The sequence below is a fragment of the Schistocerca piceifrons genome, chromosome 5, assembly GCF_021461385.2.
Source record: "Schistocerca piceifrons isolate TAMUIC-IGC-003096 chromosome 5, iqSchPice1.1, whole genome shotgun sequence".
NCBI lineage: Eukaryota > Metazoa > Arthropoda > Insecta > Orthoptera > Acrididae > Schistocerca > Schistocerca piceifrons.
This window is the reverse complement of record NC_060142.1, coordinates 575,251,065-575,274,004: the sequence shown is the minus strand read 5'-3', so window position 1 is coordinate 575,274,004 and position 22,940 is coordinate 575,251,065.

Below are 22,940 nucleotides of genomic sequence, written 5' to 3'. Positions count from 1 at the left end.
TGTATGTCTATTGTGATCAAAATGCCCAACGGGTGTGTGCTATGTATGCTGATCGGTATCCTGGACGACATCATCCAAGTGTCCGGACCGTTCGCCGGATAGTTACGTTGTTTAAGGAAACAGGAAGTGTTCAGCCACATGTGAAACGTCAACCACGACCTGCAACAAATGATGAAGCCCAAGTAGGTCTTTAAGTTGTTGTCGCGGCTAATCCGCACATCAGTAGCAGACAAACTGCGCGAGAATCGGGAATCTCAAAAACGTCGATGTTGAGAATGCTACATCAACATCGATTGCACCCGTACCATATTTCTATGCACAAGGAATTGCATGGCGACGACTTTGAACGCCGTGTACAGTTCTGACACTTGGCACAAGAGAAATTACGGGACGATGACAGATTTTTTGCACGCGTTCTATTTAGCGACGAAGCGTCATTCACCAACAGCGGTAACGTAAAGCGGCATAATGTGCACTATTGGGAAACAGAAAATCCACATTCATATTTCTTTACGTACTACACGAATATGTAATAAAAATGGGGTTCCTATTTAAAAAAACGCAGTTGATATCCGTTTGACCTATGGCAACGCCATCTAGCGGGCCAACCATAGCGCCATCTGGTTTCCCCCTTCAAGCTACACAAGTTTCGTTCTTTAAAAAAAAGGAGTTGATATCCGTTTGACCTATGGCAACGCCATCTAGCGGGCTAACCATAGCGCCATCTGGTTTCCCCCTTCAAGCTAAACATGTTCGTTCTTTGTAGTTTTTTCGTTTGACGCTAATTTCGTGAGATATTTGCTCCGGTCACGATCAATGGACCACCCTGTATAAGACAACAAGTGTCTAGCGCAGTTTGAACGTGTTGTTAAGTGAGCGCACGAGCTATGGGACACAGCATCTCCGAGGTAGTGATGAAGTGGGGATTTTCCCGTCCCACCATTTCACGAGTGTACCGTGAATATCAGGAATCCATCATCACCGACATTGGGCCGTTGATGACTGGGAACATATTGCCTGGTCGGACGAATCTCTTTTCAAACTGTATCGAGCGGATGGACGTGTACGGGTATGAAGTCAACCTCATGAATCCATGGACCATGCATGTCAGCACGGGTCTGTTCAAGCTGGTTGACGCTCTGTAATTGTGTGGGGAGTGTGCAGTTGGAGTGATATGGGATCCCTGATACGTCTAGATACGCTTCTGACCTGTGACTCGTACGTAAGTATCCTGCCCGATCATCTGCATCCGTGCATGTCCATTGTACATTCCGATGGACTTGGGAATTTCCAACGGGACAACGCGACACCCCACACGTTCAGAATTTCTACAGAGAGGCTCCACTCTTCTGAGTTCAGACACTTTCATTGGCCACCATACTCCCCAGACATGAAGATATTTTGGATGTCTTGCAACGTGCTGTTCAGAAGAGACCTCCACACCCTCGTACTCCCACGGATTTATGGACAGCCCTGCAGGATTGAAGGTGTCAGTTCCCTCCAGCACTGCTTGAGACATTAGTCGAGTCCATGCCACGCCGTGTTGCTGAACTTCAGCTTGCTCACCGAGGCCCTACACGATATTAGGTAGCCGTACCAGGTTTTTTTTTCCACATCCCAGCAATCCGATGAATATGGAGTTTATGTAAGTGCACGGTGACTGTTCGTTCAGACATATCGAAAAGAACAGGAACCACACATTCATGTTATTGATTCGCTTCGATGGCGCAGTGATTCCAGAACATTTACGTTCAACCTCCAGCGGGAATCTAAAATTAGCGAGCATGGAGCACATGAACGGGAACTGCGAGTAGCTGGTGTTAGGTGGAAGTGTGTGTCAGCCGGGGAGCGTACCGAGATACTCCGTATGTTTGCGACAGACTCTGTGTCCGACAGGCGCACTAGTTAACGTGAGTACCTGCTAAGCAGGAGATCCCGGTTTCGAGCACCAGTCCGATAGCTGATTCCGTGTAAAGTCACGATAAAGGTGATATCATTAGGTCCATTCCTTTCTTTTCTCCCTCTACACCTTCAGTTTACATAACATAGAGTTTTATCTTTGGGGTCGTACCTCTTGTTTAAATGAACTAACAACAGTGTTAGCCGGCCCAGTGGTTCTAGGCGCTTCAGTCTGGAACCGCGCGACCGCTACGGTCGCTGGTTCGAATCCTGCCTCGGGCATGGATGTGTGTGAAGTCCTTACGTTAGTTAGGTTTAAGTAGTTCTAAGTTCTAGGGTACTGATGACCTCAGAAGTTAAGTCTCATAGTACTCAGAGCCATTATGCAATATGAGGAAGGCTTAAATTTTGTTAGAAAATGCACGGAACGTAGTAGAAATGGTTTAGCAAATCAGCTCGTCGCTTGTGGAGAACAGATTATCACTCCGTAAAACTGATATTTTATCGTGGTAAGACGATCAAATAAACAGTAAAGTCGAAAATTTTAAATTATTTGGGCTAAACGTAGATGAAACACTCCATTGGAAGTAGAGCATTCAGGATATTTTGCACAAACAAAGTGCTCCAGTTGTCGCTATAAGGATGATCTTTTCTGTTACTAATACTCGATTAAAAAGGTTTGTTTGAATTTGCTGACTTCCACTGCATTAGTTTCTACGGTTTCATAGTTTGGAGATACTTTGTACAGACAGTAAAAGTATTATTACTTCAGGAATTGCTGGTCAGGACGACATGCACTGTCAATTTGGTAACATCATAGTGACTGTGTGTCAAGCGTCTCGGAATTCTGACAATCCCATACCGTAACCTACGCTCCCTCAAGAGATCTATGGCTAATAATATGGACTGATTCAAAAGGAACTGCAGCGTTCACTCAGTAGAGACTATACAGAAGACATAAGAATTATTGGCACGCACACAGTTCTTTTTTAACGCCTGACCAAAAAAAACAAGCACAATTCTTTGTGTACCTCTGCCGATTTTCTAGCAGAAATAAAAGAAAATGAGCTATAAACGTCAAATATTCAATACAGTTTTTCAGGTGTCATATTTGTTCATACCCTTCCAGCTTATTGCTGTACAAGAAACTCTCGATAATTATGTACAGTTACACTCGTTTGCCAGCTGTGCACTTCAAAATACGAAGTTTTGCTATTCTGAATTTTCACAACTTCGCGTTTCTGTCGGTGATAGGTTTGTGAACATTTTACTTCATGTTTATTTATTGTTCAAAGAACATATAATGATGATTGAAAAATTTTCCACTTTCCCTCCGAGATCTTTCCAGCGTCTATTGCAATATCTCCATGAATAACTTACGTTTACAGCGTTTTATTACAGACGAGTACAACATAAAACAACTAATAGCATCATTACCACTGATTTTCATACCTGTGGCCATGTACAGCTGCTGATGTGGTTATTGATGTGTATTTGTGTCCCAAGTCTAGTTTGATGCACTCTCCACACCAAATCTTTTCATCTCTGCGTAGGTATTAAAACTCACATCCATTTGAAATTGCTTACTGTATTCAAGCCTTGATCTCTCTCTGGAATTTTTACCCTTCACAATCCATATCATAAAGCTGATGATTCTTTAATGCCTGTGGTAAATGTCCTATCAACTGATCCCTGATTCCCCTAGTCATGCGTGGTCCAACAGCCTCGCATTGTGCTCTGACCATTCCTGTATAGACATTTTTTAGTTGCTTTTACCCTCATTTTTTCGGCACCTATATGCCATTTCGTCTGCATCACCTATTGCATTTTTATGTGTTCTCCTTTCATCAACTCCTTTCATCTTTCCTCCTTTAATCAATTCAGTATGCTCTAAGTTATCCAATTATTTCTACTGGGCCTTGTCCTGTTGCATTCCGTTGCCTTGAGAGTCTCTCAAGGCTGTCCACTCGTCTTCTGTTTGATTTCTTTCTCCTTTTGAAGCTCTCACCAACGTCCGGTTTTTTCAATTTATCCAGTTCCAAGCTCCTTTCTTCATTTTAGGGTACATTGTGAAGTAAATATGACGAAAGACAACCCTGCTCTGAGAATTTTTACAGTTGTAAATCTGGATTCAAAATCTTTGTCTTATCGTCATATAATCCATCTAAAATCTACTTGCACCATCAGGTCTCTCCTACTATATATGAGGGTCGTTAAATAAATTACACCTCACTTATTTACGGCCGTTAATATATATCGGTAAATGTCCATTTAGATGCTTCAGAGCCGGCCGCGGTGGTCTAGCGGTTCTAGGCGCGCAGTCCGGAACCGCGCGACTGCTACGGTCGCAGGTTCGAATCCTGCCTCGGGCATGGATGTGTGTGATGTCCGTAGGTTAGTTAGGTTTAACTAGTTCTAAGTTCTAGGGGACTAATGACCTCAGCAGTTGAGTCCCATAGTGCTCAGAGCCATTTGAACCAACCAGATGCTTCAGATTTTATGTTTCTCCTGCATTTGTGTGAAATTTCGGACAATCCTGACAAAAGGTAAAACTGTAGCGATCGCTTAATATGGCGTCGTCCCAAACCACTCGTTCAAGCAACGTACTGTAATTGAAATATTGGTTGCGGAAAAAGAAACTATGGTAAACAACCATAAGCGTTTGTGTTCAGTGTGTGGCAATGCTGAAGTTGGCAGTACTGTAGGGTGACAGGTAAAGTGAACCAAAGCATCAGGAGGAGCAAAACTGAACTCCTTGATCGGCCATGTCCGTGATATCCTGTCACAACCGCTGCTCCCGATAAGGTGAACCGCGCCGATGACATTGTTCGTGCAGGCCGGCGCTTCTAAAAGTGAGAATTGGTTTCACAGCTAATTCTGAGCATTTCATGTGCATGTGCTGAGGCTCTTGAATACGACAATTGATCGCTCCAGACCGTAATGTTCAAAGAATAGCCATTGCATCTGAACTGCTGGAGCAGTTTGAGGCCATCGGGCCGGCCGTTGTGGCAGAGCGGCTCTAGGCGCTTGAGTCTGGAACCGTGCGACCGCTACGGTCGCAGGTTCGAATGCTGTGTCGGGCATGGATGTGAGTGATGTCCTTAGGTTAGTTAGGTTTAAGTAGTTTTAAGTTCTAGAGGACTGATGAACTCAGATGTTAAGTCCCATAATGCTCAGAGCTATTTGAACCATTTTGAGGCCATTGGAGAGACCCTTCCGTCATCGAATGCTACAAGTGACGAGACATGGATGCATCACTTTGACCGGGAAAGAAAAAGACAGTCACTGGATTGGCACCATCCACAATGATCAAAAAAGTAGAAACACAGGGCAGTTTCCTTTTCTGGCGGAATCATATTCACAGCCTTTTGGGATAGTGATTGTGTCATTCTCGTGGATGTGTTGCCAAAAGGGTCAACTATCAATGAAGAGGCGTCACTGAAGACTGTGAACAAAATCAAGAACCGTTTCCCAGGTTTTCGGTCTGATGAGAATCCAAAATAAATAAATAAAATAAAATCTGTTCTTCAGCGCACCTCATGATGGCAACGTGGTTGCTAGCCGAAATAATGCGCCCGTTCGACACCGACATCTAGCTATTCACCCGCGAACGGCACTGACGGAAAAAAATCCACAGCAAAAAATAATTAATGTTGAAATAAAAATTCTCCTTTTGAAGCTCTCACCAACGTCCGGTTTTTTCAATTTATCCAGCTCCAAGCTCCTTTCTTCATTTTAGGGTACATTGTGAAGTAAATATGACGAAAGACAGCCCTGCTCTGAGAATTTTTACAGTTGTAAATCTGGATTCAAAATCTTTGTCTTATCGTCATATAATCCATCTAAAATCTAACATTGCAAAATCGCAGGTTAGTGTACACTCGAGATAAGCCATTGCGAATGTGAAATGATGGCACATTAATAACCAGTGTAATCGAAAGAATGTTATATGCAAGACTGACGTACAAATTTGCAGTCACTGTGAGCGGGATAACCACGAGAGTGTCCTGCTGTCATACGAAATCGTACCGCACACCAAAACTACGGGTGTAGGTCCATTATTTATTTTTATTTATTTATTTATTTATTTAACCTGGCAAGATTAGGGCCATCAGGCCCTCTCTTACATCTAACCAGGCATTCTACTTATTTTACATTCATATGTTTTAGTAGGCATGTTAACCTATATCTAGTACAAAAAATGAAATAAACAATTTGAAAAGTACACCTGGAAAAATACATACATATAGAGTTTATATTCTTAGGTCACAAGTACTGTTATAATTAGACATTATTGAAGAGACAGATTTTAGATAGGAGTGCTGGCAGCAGGGAGTATGAGGGAGACTCATGGTGAAGGGAGGAGAAGAATAGAGACATGATGAAACATAATTAAGGAAATATAAAGGAAAAGAAGATTGCGTGGCTAATAGAGATAGATGAAGAGGAAGGCATCTCAGGAGCAAGATAGGAGACGCTAGCTTTGCTATTTGACAGATGAGGGGATTGTCCTTGTACATTAATTTTGTGGAGAACTTTATGAGGATGATAGTAGGAAATGCTTCAACTTCTTCTTAAAAGCAGCAGGAGATCGAATTTTGCGCAAGGTAAGGGGCAGTTTGTTCCAGAGGCGGACAGCGGCAACTGAGAAGGAGTTTGCAAAAGTTTTTGTTTTGTGAGTGGGCACAGTTAGGATACCAAATAAGAGTGACCTCGTGTTTCGATTATGATGACATGACAGGTTTTTAATCTCTGAAGCAAGGTACTGGGGTGCTTGCGCGACGAGGAGTCGGTGGAGTAGACATAGAGTGTGGTAGTCACGCAATTTGTCCGGCCGCAGCCACCTAGCTCGGAGTATGAAGCACTAACATGATCATATCGGCGAATGTTGCAGGTGTAACGCACACAGGCATTCATGGTTAGCTCTAGCCGTCTTTTGTTTTCACTACTCATGCCTTGTTGAATCACATCACAATAGTGGAGGTTCGGTAGAACGAGTGCTTGCACGAGCTGGCGTTTCAAGTCCTGTGGAAATATGTTCCGAAACTTTTTGAGAGCATAGAGACAATCAGACGTCTTTCGGCACACTGCGACTGTATTCTCCGCCCAGTTGAGATGCTCATCCAAAGTTACACCCAAGTTCTCCACTGTTTTCTGATATGGTATTGGAGTACCGTCGAGCAGAATAGGAGGTAGCCGTTCGCGGAAATCTGAACTTATTAATTTCTGATGGGCTATTAAGATTACTTGCGTCTTTTTTGCATTTAGTTTAAGCCCCAGGTTTCTCGCCCATGTCACTACTGAAGACAGATCATCATTCATCTGACGCTTAGGTAGAGCTGGAGGTCGTCGGCATAGAAATGATATTTACAGGAGGACAGAACCGACGAAATATCGTTGATATATAAAGAAAACAAAAGTGGTCCTAAGACTGATCCTTGTGGCACTCCCGAGGAAACATGTTTCCAGGAAGATTTTTCATTTACGCAGACAACACATTGCTGTCTATCTTTTAAGTAGCTTTCAAACCTTCTCATTGCACTATCAGAGAAATTAAGCTGTTGCATTTTTCTGAGCAATATGTCAAAGTCAACAGTGTCAAAAGCTTTGCTGAAGTCCAGTAGCGTCAATATTGTTGCCTTTCGATTGTCGATGGCATATTTCAGGTCATCAGTTACTTTAATTAGAGCAGTGTTTGTGCTGTGATGTTTACGGAAACCGGATTGAAATTTGTCATATAGGCTGAATTCATGCAAGTGTTCAGTGATTTGGTCATGAACAATATATTCAAGTGCTTTGGAAACAGCAGGCAGTATGCTAATTGGTCGGTAATCACTAGGCAGTTGTGGGTTTTTCGATTTTAGGGATGGGTCGAATTATGCTTCTTTTCCATGCAGTGGGATATATTCCGTTCACGAGGGAAAAATTAAATATGTCAGTTAAGACAGGTACTAAGATATCGGCAACATTCTTAATCATGGTTATACCGATACTGTCGTTGCCTATTGCATCAGAAGAGATTCTCATTATTGCTTTTCTTGCCGTATTTGTTGTTACATGTTTTAGATGGAAGGTATCGTTGTTAGTTATCCTGTTTGGGGATTCTTGTGGACGGTAATTATCAGCTGTGCTGGTATTTAGAGGTGCAGAGAAGAATTCATTTAATTCGTTAGCTGACACATGAAAAGTAGTTTCCGATTTTGCCTTTCCGACCCCCAAGCTACGGAGATTCTTCCACAGAGTCGTGGGTGTCAGATCGCTGCAAACAAGGGAGCGAGCGTGCCTGATTTTAGCATTGCGAATGCATTGTTTCACTCTGTTCCGTAGCTTTCTATATTCTTCGAAACGCTCGGGTTTCGGATCTGCCTTGAAACGCCTGTGGGCAGCATCCCTATTAGTCATCATTTGACGTAATTCAGCTGTCAGCCATGGAGCAGGAGATTTTCTTACACGGATTGTGCGCACAGGTGCATGTTTGCCATAGAGGGCAGTGAGTTTATCACCAAGTTCATTAATTTTGCCGTCGATTGTGGGTTTTCTGATTATTTGATGCCATGAGATTTCTGAGCAATCGGTTGTTAGAGCGTCAAGGTCAATACGTTTCATGTTCCTACAAGTTATGTAACGCGATTTGATCCTTGGGGGCTGCACAGAGTAGGCCAGGAATATTACATCATGTGCTGAGAGGTCAGGGGCCGATGTTTGACCAACATCTCTTACTTTGTCAGTCTGTTTCGTTGCGATTACGTCTATAAGAGTATGACTGTGCGCCGTATGGTGTGTAGGTTGTAATGGAAGAATGTTCATGCTATTGCAACTAAACAGTTTTCTTAGGTTTATTGCGGAGGGAGTGCCTCTTAGCAGGTCTATGTTCAAGTCACCCATTACGATGACATGTTCGTATTGACACTGAAGTGAATGTAATTCCGACTGGAAGGAACTCATTGAGCTTATTTTTGGCGGCTTGTACACGACGCCAGTCAAGAATTTCCGACTTTGTAAATTTATTTCAATGAACATGAATTCAGCCTCTTTTTGTTCAGCAGGATTTGACATACATAAGACTTTCGCTTTGAGATCTGTTCGTATATACGCGCCGACCCCGCCACCTCGCTTTTTTGATCTGTCTGCCCTAAGAAATGTGTACCCTGGGAGATGAAAAGATGCAGAGGATATGTGTGGTTTCAACCACGTGTCGGATAAGAGGATTACGTGGTAGTTTAGTTGGTTGAAGAGGAGGCTAAGTTCTTCGTAATGTGCAGGTAAAGACTGGATGTTGCAGTGAGCTGCTAAAAGCTCTGACGCGTTCGGTTGAGCAGCCTGGAGTAGGGTGGCAGACTGGTTTGTCCCTTTGTTAGGCACTACCTGCCGCGAGGGGCACTGGCCGCTGCTTCCGCCAAGTGACATAACACAGGGGTGTCCGACATTTTGCGCGCCCTGTTTGTGACACCGCGAGTGCCGAAAGAAAGGCGACTGCTAAAGATTTCCTGAGGTTGCGGGAGTATAGAAAATGGATTAGTGGTATTCGGTGCAAGGAGAATATGACCAAAATAGTGACGGCTGTGTGTCACTGTGTATCCTCTGTCGTAAGAGGAGAAATGTAATTAGCGTATTTGAAACAGCTTAGGGTGGAAATAAGGGAAAGGGGAGTGATTTAAGAGGCCGATGCTGCCAGCAGAGAGAAGTAAGCTTAATAATTAATAGATTATCGTAGGAAGCTAGAATTAAATTGAAATTTACTAAAGTGATACTGGTAGTGATTATCGTAGGAAGCTACAATTAGATTGAACTTTGCTAAAGTGATACTGATGGTGATTTTTGTTATGAACAATTTAAACCGAAGAGATGGGTGATTAATGAACTGAAGGAGAGACTAATAATTGCAATAGAACTATTTCAGAATGGAAGAGAATAAACTGAGAAAATGAAAAAGTATTAGCAGTAACTAAAGTTAAGTAATGGTTAGAGCTACAGACACAAAAAAATAGTGAAAAGTTAATACAGTTACAAAAACAATTAGTTGAAGGTACAAATATGGGTATAATTAAAAAATTAATAAAATTACAAGACTATATCTGAGTATTGGGGCTGTTACAATTGCAAATGGTGTTAAGTTTGCACTTTTGGCTCGAGTAGCTTCACTTAATACTATTCAGTTCTGTCATGTTTGTGACTGTCTTCTTTCCAGCTGCTGTCTTAATGATTACTCTGCCATCCTGAGTTCACACATTCTGAAGACCGAAATGGGATATGGCACTGTTTAAAATCTTTAGCCGTTCGTGTGTCAGATCTTCCCTTATTGTAAGCCCTGTCCTTGCTAACTTCTTCTTCTGGGTAAAGATCTCTGCCCTTTTTCGGTACGAGACAAATTTAATTATTATTGGACGAGGTTTGGTGGCACCTGGTAGTTTTCGTCCAACCCGATGGCTCCTGTCAATGTCTGCCTTGGTCACTTCAACGCCTAATTTTTCACGCGCAACCTGTATAAGCAGGTTGTCCGTGTCTTCTTCCTTATTTTCTACTACTCCAGACAGTCGTAGACTATTTCGCCTTTGGTACTGTTCTAGTTCGTCAGTTGCGGCAGATAGTTTCACTTCCAACTCTCGTGCCTTTTTCTCGTATTCAGATACAGACTTTTTTAGTGCTGTAATTTCGGCAGTATTGGCCTCAACAGTTTCACGCATTTTGGCCAATACTGCTGCCGTTACAGTATCTGATATAGTGCCTGCTATCAGATCGAGATTGTTTTTATCGCGAAGCGCAGCGTTTACCTCAGAGCGGACCAGCTCCGCTATACCGGTAGCCGCGGCCGCACCTTCCGCCAAGAGCGGGCCCGCCGCACCTGCTGCTTCCCCGCTGCTGTTCACTCTCTCGAAGATATTGGTGGAGCACAGAAAAAAAATAGCACTACTGCACAGAACACTGTTGTTTTCACGATTTCCACTTGTACTAGCACACGGACAGGTTGCTTACAAGCCATCAAATGGTTCAAATGGCTCTGAGCACTATGGGACTCAACTGCTAAGGTCATTAGTCCCCTAGAACTTAGAACTAGTTAAACCTAACTAACCTAAGGACATCACAAACATCCATGCCCGAGGCAGGATTCGAACCTGCGACCGTAGCGGTCTTGCGGTTCCAGACTGCAGCGCCTTTAACCGCACGGCCACTTCGGCCGGCTACAAGCCATCAACTGGCCTCCTCGTAACCAACACACGGCCATCACTGGCACAGACGCAGAACCAGCTTTCATCAGAAAACACAACAGATCTCCATCCTGCCTTCCAATGAGCTCTCGCTTGAGATCTCTCAAGTCGCAAATGGCAGTGGAACGCACGCTCAAGGCGTCTGGCGCGGAGCTGTCCTTGAAGCAACAGATTTGTAACAGTTCGTTGAGTGACTGCGGTGCCAACTGCTGCTCAGATCTGTGATGCAGATGTGGTACGATGCACCATAGCTAAAGGTCGAAAGCGATGTTCTTCTCTCTCGGTTCGTGCCACGTGGCCGTCCGAACCCCGGTCTTTTCGCAATCGTACACTTCCCAGACCACCGCTGCCAGTAATCACGTTCAGTGGCTACATTGTTGGTAAGTCTTTCTGCATTATCGCAGGAGCAACATCCAGCTTCTCATAGCTCTATTACACGACGTCGTTCAAACTCAGTGCGATACTGATAAGTCGCCTTTGTCGCCTTAGACGTATTTTCGACTAACATCAGCTCACCATGTCCAGTGTCAAAGGTAACCGTCCCTCAGAACCGTTACAGCGAGTATTTAAAGCAAACCTGATTTACATCCTCATAGTGGAGCTGCTACTAGCAACAATTTCATGCGAGTGGCGCGAAATTTGAATACGCACTATGTAAGTAGGCTGTTTAAGTTTTTATATTGGTAACGCCACGTAGCGCTCTGTATGTGCTGTGTGCAGTCTGTGGCTGGTTTGCATTGTTGTTGGAATATCTGCCATTGTAGTGTTGGAAAGCTGGATGTTAACAGCGCGTAGCGTTGCGCAGTTGGAGGTGAGCCGCCAGCAGAGGTGGATGTGGGGAGAGAAATGGCGGAGTTTTGAAATTTGTAAGACTGGATGTCATGAACTGCTATGTATATTATGATTTTTCAACACTATTAAGGTAAATACATAGTTTGTTCTCCATTAAAATCTTTCATTTGCTAACTATGCCTATCAGTAGTTAGTGCCTTCCGTAGTTTGAATCTTTTATTTAGCTGGCAGTAGTGGCGCTCGCTGTATTGCAATAGTTCGAGTAACGAAGATTTTTGTGTGGTAAGTGATTTGTGAAAGGTATAGGTTAATGTTAGTCAGGGCCACTCTTTTGTAGGGATTATTGAAAGTCAGATTGCGTTGCGCAAAATATTTTGTGTGTCAGTTTAAGGACAGTCATGTATAATTGTTCAAAGGGGACGTTTCATATGTCGACCTTTAGCCGAGGGTACCTCACTGGAATCTTCTGATTTTTTCTTGTAGTTTGTGTAATTAGTATAGGTTTTCTTTATTGCTAGCGCGTAATTGTAGAGAAAATCTCCTTTGTGGTTGCAGTCTTTCATTGTTGCACAGTAAACAGTTGTGGCATGCATGTAGATTTGCACCAAGTATTTCGAAGCTGCGCTTGCAATTAACGAGATATTATTTTCAGTGCTATGCTAATGTGTTCTCTTATTTTTGCTCTTCAAATTGTGTTTTTCTGTGTCATCGTGTGAAATATTGTGACAATAATGGCGTGTGAAAAACGTAATACTAGGCTCCAAAGTAAACTGAGAAATGACAGTGAAGACGAAAGCAGTGTGTTAGCGCCACCGAGTAACGAATTAACTAATGTTCAAAGTAGTAATTTGGTAATTGTGGATAGGGAAATGGAGCGGGCTGCAAATAATGGTGAAGGCAGTGAAACAATTAGTGAACAGGGAAGCATTATCGATCGATCGGTCGGCAACAGCTTGCCTCAGGAATCCGAAAGGACAGGACACAATCTCGCAAATACTGTAGATTCAGGTTTTGGGTCCTCACCGTTTTCTCAAATAAGTCGAAACACATTTTCTGCTTGTCAAAATGTGAATGTTGCCCGTGCAATTTCACTGCCGAAAAGCACTGAGGAACCTGTTTCAGACACCAGTGCATTGTTATTACAATTAATACAACAAATGGGACAAACACAGCAAAAGCTTCAAAAGTTAGACACAATGGAACAAAATCTTCAAAAGTTAGACGCAATGGAACAACACCAGAGACAAACACAGCAACAGTTAGACGCAATGGAACAAAATCTTTACACCACGCTTGAACAAACACGTGAAGATTTAACAACTGAGTTACATAAAATAGAATCGAAATGTCAAAAAGTCTGTAATGACGTAAAAACACAAATTTGTGAGCATTTCCAACCTATTTTTTCGCGTCATGAAAATGCATTACAGAATCACGAAGCAGCCATAAAAGAACTGCAAACTATTGTTCATGAAAATCATGAGACCTTGCAAGCTAAAATTGACTCAGTTGCATCTACCGATTTGGTTACGCAACTTGCAAAAACTCAGGAAAACTTAAAGGACACAGTAGAAAGACACATGTAGGAAATAGATCATTATCAGAGAAAGTAGTTGAACTTTCAGTTCAGCTAAATAATTTATCTACGAAGGTAGATGATAATCTGAATGACACAAAACTGATAGTCTTTAATGACACAGAAGAGTGTGAACAAATTAGGAAATTCAAACAAAATCAGAATCAAATTAATACGCAACACCAAAGAGAAATCCGGGAAGTACAAGATCAGCTGACACAGGTAATACAAGAATTACGTATTTCAGAGGCCACTCGCGCTCCAATACGGGAAGAGGGACATAGAAATACGGAACAGCCACAAAATAATAACTCAGGGCACTTCGGAAATTATGAAAGAAATTGGCAAGGTACACCGAATTTTGAGCTGGAACCGCAGAAACGACGTAACAGTGACCGACATGCGACTCGCCGACACGATGATTTTGACTATAAGCTGTTCATTACTACACGTAAATTCAAAATATTTAAGAATTCTGGCAACGACATTCATCCACAAGCGTGGCTCCGTCAATTCTCTCATTGCTGTCCTCCCAACTGGTCATTAGAGCACAGATTAGAATTTATGTGTGGCTACTTAGAGAATGAACCAACTGAAAGAATGTGATCGGTCATTCACGATTGTCACAGTGAAGGAGAATTTTATCATGCCTTACTCTCAGCATATTGGTCTCAAGCTACACAAGACCGAGTAAAACATAGCATCATAATGGTGAAACATTTCGAACAATCTGAATTTTCCAGTCTTGCGAAATATTTTGAAGACATGTTGCACAAGAATCAGTACCTGTCAAACCCATACAGCCCCTCAGAACTCATTCGCATTTGCGTAATCAAATTACCTGAACATTTGCGACATATTATTTTGGCAGGACGTTGCAAAGACGACATTGTAGCTTTTCAGGGACTCTTACCAGAATTAGAAATTGACACTGACAATCGTGGAATGTGAAAACAGGAACACAACAATTACGGGTCACATCCGTCACAATTCTGTGATGAAAGAATTAATAACTGGACACGACAAGGTTATTCTTACAACACAAATCGTGACCAAAACAGACACCACCCATATGACAACCACTGGCAGAGCAATAATAGTTACAGAGAAAGATCGCATTTCCGTAGTAATGAATATGACAGAGATTACCATAGAAACAGACAATATGGGAACAAAAACAATTATTATCAAGGGAGACAGAATAACTTCAGACGCAACAGTTCAGCGCACAGTTACGATTCAGGAAGAAATTCCCCACCACGTGACCAGCAAGAAAGAAACTATGGAATCTACCGACATGACGACAGACGATATAATCGTAACGACAGACCTGAATTGCATCAGAACTGGCGAGCTGCAAACAGGGCAAGGCCTTCTCGTCAAGGTGAATTTGTAGTAGTTGGGTCTCCTAATCCTAATAACGATGCGCGCCAACAAAGAAACAGACAATGACTCACACCGCAGGCAGCCACGAGCGACGGCTGGGCTTGAGAAAAATAACATAGACGCTAACCTTGAGAAAAATTCCAGTGTTCCTTATCGACGTATACCGCATGATAATTGCGTTCAGGTTGAAACTCTGCATACTAGGAAGAGTAAAGGATTGCACCACATTTCACATGTAAAACCGTTTATTGAAAGATAATCTGCTTTTTAACTTTGTCTTTGCCATAGAACTTTTCACTTCACATTTCTAGTATGATTTATCAGACTTAGAATCTGTTAACATGCAACAATGTTTGAAGTTAAATATCCAGTCAAGAACCAAGAGAACTTATTTAAACAGAAATTACGAATGCATTGTTATTGTGAACAGACGGCACAGTGTTATTGTGTTTGTGTACATTCTTGCTTGTTAGTTGCACGATTGCGTAACGACTATAAGGCTCACATACTTAGAACATTTACCAGTACTGCTAATGAGATTTTACTGCAACATTTTGGTTTACTTGAAAATACATTCCGGATTTGAAGTACTTTCTGTGGGATTAAAGATGACTTAGCACTTGGTTTCTTTGACAGCTACACAATTATATCATGACGCTACTAATGAGCGACAATTTACAATGTTGCTTTTGCGGTGTATCTGTTTTATGTCTGCACAGTTTTTCTGAATTCTTCTGGAAAGTAAAACTTGTTTTAGTTGTAACTTCTGTGGTATAGCTACAACGAGACAGCCTTTTCCGTAGCACAACAATACGTTACAGCACAGTATTTTCTTTATCATGGCAATAAGCGTAATAACTACGATATCTATATGCAAAGCATTTCACTTTTCTTTATCATGAGGTAAGTACATTGGCTTCTGCAGAACTTATCTTTCCGAGGAAAATAACTACGACACTTCCACAGAGATTATCTTACAGCAAGACGCACATTTAGCGCTACAGGACACGTATTTGAGTGATTAATTTTGTACTTAAATCATTTATTTTTAAAGATATTTGATGTATAATGATACAAAGGTTTTCCGTGATACATTTCATTCCATTGCTGTAACACCTGAGGGTATAATTACATTAATCCTCAGGGGGGTACACGCCTACTTTGTGTACCATGTGTTTGGCAAGCACAAGGAGCCCTAGCTAATATGGTATTTACTTATACAACTTTACACATCGATACCATATTTCTCTAACACACAAATTACACAGCTATCTGATCATTTAACTGAGAGATAAACATTTTTTTTACTACATCAGTGACACATGTTTACGCAATTACACAGTTGGGTAACTTCACACTTACGAAATTGTATTTTGTCTGTACTTTGTGAACTGTTCATATTTTTTCAGAACCATTGTGATATTATGAGAGCTTTGAATGATATATTTGGTAAGGGAGCATGATTTTAAAGTACGTTTGAGGTAGATGACACTATTGAAATGAGCAGAGAATTTTTTTTTAGGTTTTGACATTATAGCTGAAAGCTACGACGTTTTTGAGATTTGACTGAGGTGTTATGATGTCATTTTTACGACGACGATGTGTATTATGCTGTTGAGGTATGTTTATGATCAATAAGATGATGCTACCGTAAATGAGGAATTTGATTATGCTATGCATTTATTTTGATGAAATATTGAAGAAGTGTCGACGAATACTTATATGAATAATGAGTAGTGGTTAGGGACTCTGACTTGTGAAAAAGGATGTTGGAAACCAAGAATCGTACTTTAAGAGTTATGAAATGTGTGTAAATGCGTGAATGTATCACAATGCTGACGAAAACTTTTTGAACACTGTTATATTCATAGGATTTTGTTTCTACACATTTGCAACGCAAATTCTCGACCTGTGAAATTTTTTATATGAGACTGTCACTGTAGTGCAAACTGCTGTCGTAAATATTTCGGTAAGGAAGCTAAGTGACCTAGGTGGTGCCCAGGTGTGCCAGTCGCCTGGAGAAAAAGCCATTAGTGTGTGCCTTTCAGAAGCACAGGTAAAAAAAAGGGGAGGCCATTATCCTCGCTATTGACATTCCTTTGTAGAAAGCATCGCAAATACGTCATGCTCAAACTTGAAAACATATGGTAACACTGTGGAGCTCTTAATTTATGATATTTACTGAAATGTCTAATGAAATGACGAGAAATATTTTATGTCTATACACCTGATTATGACGACTGTCTTTCTAGTTGAGAGATTTTTTTTTTTGTGCCTTATGAAATGCCATATGGCTAATGAATGATGTTTCATGCCTTCCTTTGTACATATTTGCTCATTTTCTTTAATATCTAGTTTCTAGCTGCACTGCAGCATTGCTTAAAATAAAATTTAATAGATGCACTAATATAGTTATTTTATGCCTACAGATCCACTCAATTATAAATTTATGATCTACTTCCAAGAAAACGAGGGCACATAAATAGACATTTCCCTTCACAGGAACTGCATAAATAATTTTTTTAAACGATTTGGTAACTTGTCTGCTACAGTAACTTAGCGTGATGCATCACTCTAGTATTAAGATGTGACATAGGTATTAGACATGGCCATCTTTAGTGTAATATTTTTTCTGATTGAGCTTTGTCATGTTTAGATATAAGTTATTGCATTTGCTGCTGCTGTTTGCCAGGCATAGTGCTACTAAATTTCATTTTGTATTACTCTGTTAAGCTAGTTTTACTACTGATTTATTTTTCTTGTTGCTGCACATTGGCTCATATTAGTTGAAATGTTGCATTGCTTGGTAATTTAGATTTATTGCAGCTTACTTTGACAATTTCCATTTTTTTTATTGCTGTTTGTATTAATTGTTTTATGCTGCCGCATTGCCTCATCCCTTAGTTTAGCATCTGAGCTCAGTAGATTTAAGTTAGCTTAAGAGGGGGTAGACTATATAAGAGAACGAGTTGCGATGAATTGGAAGAAATGCATTGAGAAGTTTTACGAAAAAAGTACAGAAAGCAGGTATAGATAGCACTTTTTGAAATAATGAAGAACGAAGGGACATCTCCAAGAAGTAAAGAAAGTTTTGTTTGCAAGATACTGCAGTAAAACAAACCCTGTCCTTTCCCTTTCTGTTATTCCGCTATGTGTTTGTGTACTCTTGTATATTTGTGTTCTTCCTGTCTTTATCTGTTTATCTGATGAGAGTTATATTGTAGAATATGTTATTTACATTGAAAAGATGTTTAGACATTATTTATTCTGTTTTGTTGCTCATATGTGAAGGTGATGTTTCAAAAGTTATTCTGATCTTTATGTATGTACTTATGCCATAATTCCTGTAACACTGATCTATCTGTTTATTTCTATTCTTTTGTAAAGCCTGTACTACAACAGAGTTATTTGTATTGTTATGTTCTTTAATGATGTATTTTGTACCTTTGTAATTGTATTCTTATGTTATAAAATTGTAATTGACACCAGTTCATCATATTATTAACTTGTAAGTTCCATTTCACTGTACGTGTTTCTGTTGGTCATAGTATATGGACAATATGTGAGAAGTAGGGACTGTTAGTGTTTGCACGTCTGTTAATAATTCAGCAAGGGACTGGATAACAGCATTGCTGGTTCTAAGGACAATTCCAAAAAACTTTGAGAGTGCACAATTGGTGGTTATGGACTTGCTATATTATCCGCAAGACTCTTCAATGGTGATTGTGCACCTGCACAGTCACAACAGATGGCTGCTGGCCATCTCTACAAGGACTACAGTGGGCCTGCATCTTTGATGACCCACCAATACCATTATTTCTACAAGGACTACAGTGGGTCTACACCTTAGCTGACTCACCAGTACCATTATTACTACAAGGACTGCAGTGGGTCTGCACCTCTGGTGGCCCACCAATACCATAATCTCTACCAGAACTACAGTGGGTCTACTCTGTGATGGCCTACCTACCAATATTCTTCAAAACTTCGAATGACTCTGCTGTGGGTTTGCTCTGTTGTGACCCATTACCTGTCAGCATGTCAAGAGTCAGCATTGTCTTTCTGTTGGAAGAATAACACCACTTCTTCAAGACTGCATGGAAATCCACTACTTCCTTGTGCATTGTCTTTTACTGCTCAGACTTTGAGAAAAGAAACGGCAGTTTTACTGTGATGAATGATCAGGACTGTCTTTATGGACTGTGAGAAAATTTTAGCTTTTGACCAACATTGTATTAATAAGTGTGTGCATTTGATATCTTTCTTACTGTAATTATGAAAAATTTTTTCAAATGTGTATTGGCCACTGCCCAAAACAAATTGTAAAATTTTTTGTGGGGAGCATTGGGGCTATGTAAGTAGGCTGTTTAAGTTTTTATATTGGTAACGCCAGGTAGCGCTCTGTATGTGCTGTGTGCAGTCTGTGGCTGGTTTGCATTGTTGTTGGAGTATCAGTCATTGTAGTGTTGGGCAGCTGGATGTTAACAGCGTGTAGCGTTGCGCAGTTGGAGGTGAGCTGCCAGCAGTGGTGGAAGTGGGGAGAGAAATGGCGGAATTTTGAAATTTGTAAGACTGGATGTCATGAACTGCTATGTATATTATGATTTTTCAACACTATTAAGGTAAATACAGGGCTATTACAAATGATTGAAGCGATTTTATAAATTCACTGTAGCTCCATTCATTGACATATGGTCACGACACACTACAGATACGTAGAAAAACTCATAAAGTTTTGTTCGACTGAAGACGCACTTCAGGTTTCTGCCGCCAGAGCGCTCGAGAGCGCTCGAGAGCGCAATGAGACAAAATGGCGACAGGATCCGAGAAAGCATATGTCGTGCTTGAAATGCACTCACATCAGTCAGTCATAACAGTGCAACGACACTTCAGGACGAAGTTCAACAAAGATCCACCAACTGCTAACTCCACTCGGCGATGTTATGAGCAGTTTAAAGCTTCTGGATGCCTCTGTAAGGGGAAATCAACGGGTCGGCCTGCAGTGAGTGAAGAAACGGTTGAACGCATGCGGACAAGTTTCACGCATAGTGATGTGAAAGATTCAGTGTTTAAACCTCCTCTACCAAGAAACATGCCAGAACTGCGAGCTCGCATCAACAATGCTTTCGAACTCATTGATGGGGACATGCTGCGCCGAGTGTGGGAGGAACTTGATTATCGGCTTGATGTCTGCCGAATCACTAAAGGGGCACGTATCGAAAATTTGTGAATGCCTAAAAAAACTTTTTGAGTTTTTGTATGTGTGTGCAAAGCATTGTGAAAATATCTCAAATAATAAAGTTATTGTAGAGCTGTGAAATCGCTTCAATCATTTGTAATAACCCTGTACATTGTTTGCTCTCTATTAAAATCTTTCATTTCCTAACTATGCCTATCAGTAGTTAGCGCCTTCTGTAGTTTGAATCTTTTATTTAGCTGGCAGTAGTGGTGCTCGCTGTATTGCAGTAATTCGAGTAACGAAGATTTTTGTGAGGTAAGTGATTTGTGAAAGGTATAGGTTAATGTTAGTCAGGGCCACTCTTTTGTAGGGATTATTGAAAGTCAGATTGCGTTGCGCTGAAAATATTGTGTGTCAGTTTAAGGACAGTAATGTATGATTGTTCAAAGGGGACGTTTCAACTATCTTCCTGGTGTAGAAACACGCCTACGACCTTTGGCTTATGTCACACAATCCTTCTTCGCGTTGCGATTTTTTCCCGTCAGTCTATTTCGTCGTGAAGTAAGCTGGAGGAAGCTGAAAAATCACAAAATAAGTATTCATTCAACACGATAACGGACACTCACAAGCGAATCTCAGAGCCCTTGAACACATCGGTAAATGACGTTGGACTTCACTGTCTCATTCACAGTGCAGCCCATATCTGGCACCCTTGGATTTACATCTGCGTGGCCAGTTATGGATTCTCTAGGTGCGACACGTTTTGACGGTTATAAGGGCGCAGTTCATGCCGTGCTAACGTGGCTATGATCACAGGCCAAGACGTTTCACGAACAGGAAGTACATGCTCTTACACTACTATGGCGTAAGACCACAGAACGTGATGGGGACTATGCAGAAAAATAGTGCATGTAAAAGAAATGTTGACTGATATTCAAATTATAATTCTAAATAATAAAAATGTTCTGAGAAAAAATTATGGGGCGGTGTTCATTAAACGATGCTCGTATTATTAATAATATCAAGTTACTTGTGTGTTACATATAACCTGCAACGCACGTCTTCAGAGCAGTAATGCAATCAATGTCAGTAAGTGATGTAGACTGACTCCTGTTTGATGATGCGTGATTATAAATGTTTAAGAATTATCTGATGCAATTCAAGGTATATAGGGGAGAGATGCCTCGATGGTACCACTTTTGAAATTTTATTTATTACAGCCTAAACAGTAAGTTGCAGAATTATTTGAACAATGCCAGCCTTAGCTGTAGGATGTTGTTCTCGGTGTCTGATTTAAAGACAGGAAATACTGAGAAAAATAAACACTACATTTAATTTTTTAAAGATTTGTAAGTGGTATCAGTCTACTGACTGGATTGATGCGGCCTGCCACGAATTCCTTTCCTGTGCTAACCTCTTCATCTCAGAGTAGCACTTGCAACCTACGTCCTCAATTATTTGCTTGACGTATTCCAATCTCTGTCTTGCTCTACAGTTTTTGCCCTCTACAGCTCCCTCTAGTACCATGGAAGTCATTCTCTCATGTCTTAGCAGATGTCCTATCATCCTGTCCCTTCTCCTTATCAGTGTTTTCCATATATTCCTTTCCTCTCCGATTCTGCGTAGAATCTCCTCATTCCTTACCTTATCAGTCCACCTAATTTTCAACATTCGTCTATAGCACCACATCTCAAATGCTTCGATTCTCTTCTGTTCCGGTTTTCCCACAGTCCATGTTTCACTACCATACAATGCTGTACTCCAGACGTACATCCTCAGAAATTTCTTCCTCAAATTAAGGCCGGTATTTGATATTAGTAGACTTCTCTTCGCCAGAAATGCCTTTTTTGCCATAGCGAGTCTGCTTTTGATGTCCTTCTTGCTCTGTCCGTCATTGGTTATTTTACTGCCTAGGTAGCAGAATTCCTTAACTTCATTGACTTCGTGACCCTCAATCCTGATGTTAAGTTTCTCGCTGTTCTCATTTCTACTACTTCTCATTACCTTCGTCTTTCTCCGATTTACTCTCAAACCATACTGTGTACTCATTAGACTGTTCATTCCGTTCAGCAGATCATTTAATTGTTCTTCACTTTCACTCAGGATAGCAATGTCATCAGCGAATCGTATCATTGATATCCTTTCACCTTGTATTTTAATTCCACTCATGAACCTTTCTTTTATTTCCATCATTGCTTCCTCGATGTACAGATTGAAGGGTAAGGGCGAAAGGCTACAGCCTTGTCTTACACCCTTCTTAATACGAGCACTTCGTTCTTGATCGTCCACTCTTATTATTCCCTCTTGGTTGTTGCACATACTGTATATGACCCGTCTCTCCCTATAGCTTACCCCTACTTTTTTCAGAATCTCGAACAGCTTGCACCATTTTATATTGTCGAACGCTTTTTCCAGGTCGACAAATCCTATGAAAGTGTCTTGATTTTTCTTTAGCCTTGCTTCCATTATTAGCCGTAACGTCAGAATTGCCTCTCTCGTCCCTTTACTTTTCCTAAAGCCAAACTGATCGTCACCTAGCGCATTCTCAATTTTCTTTTCCATTCTTCTGTATATTATTCTTGTAAGCAGCTTCGATGCATGAGCTGTTAAGCTGATTGTGCGATAATTCTCGCACTTGTCAGCTCTTGCCGTCTTCGGAATTGTGTGGATGATGCTTTTCCGAAAGTCAGATGGTATATCGCCAGACTCATATATTCTGTACACCAACGTGAATAGTCGTTTTGTTGCCACTTCCCCCAATGATTTTAGAAATTCTGATGGAATGTTATCTATCCTTTCTGCCTTATTTGACCGTAAGTCCTCCAAAGCTCTTTTTTTAATTCCGATTCTAATACTGGATCCCCTATCTCTTCTAAATCGACACCTGTTTCTTCTTCTATCA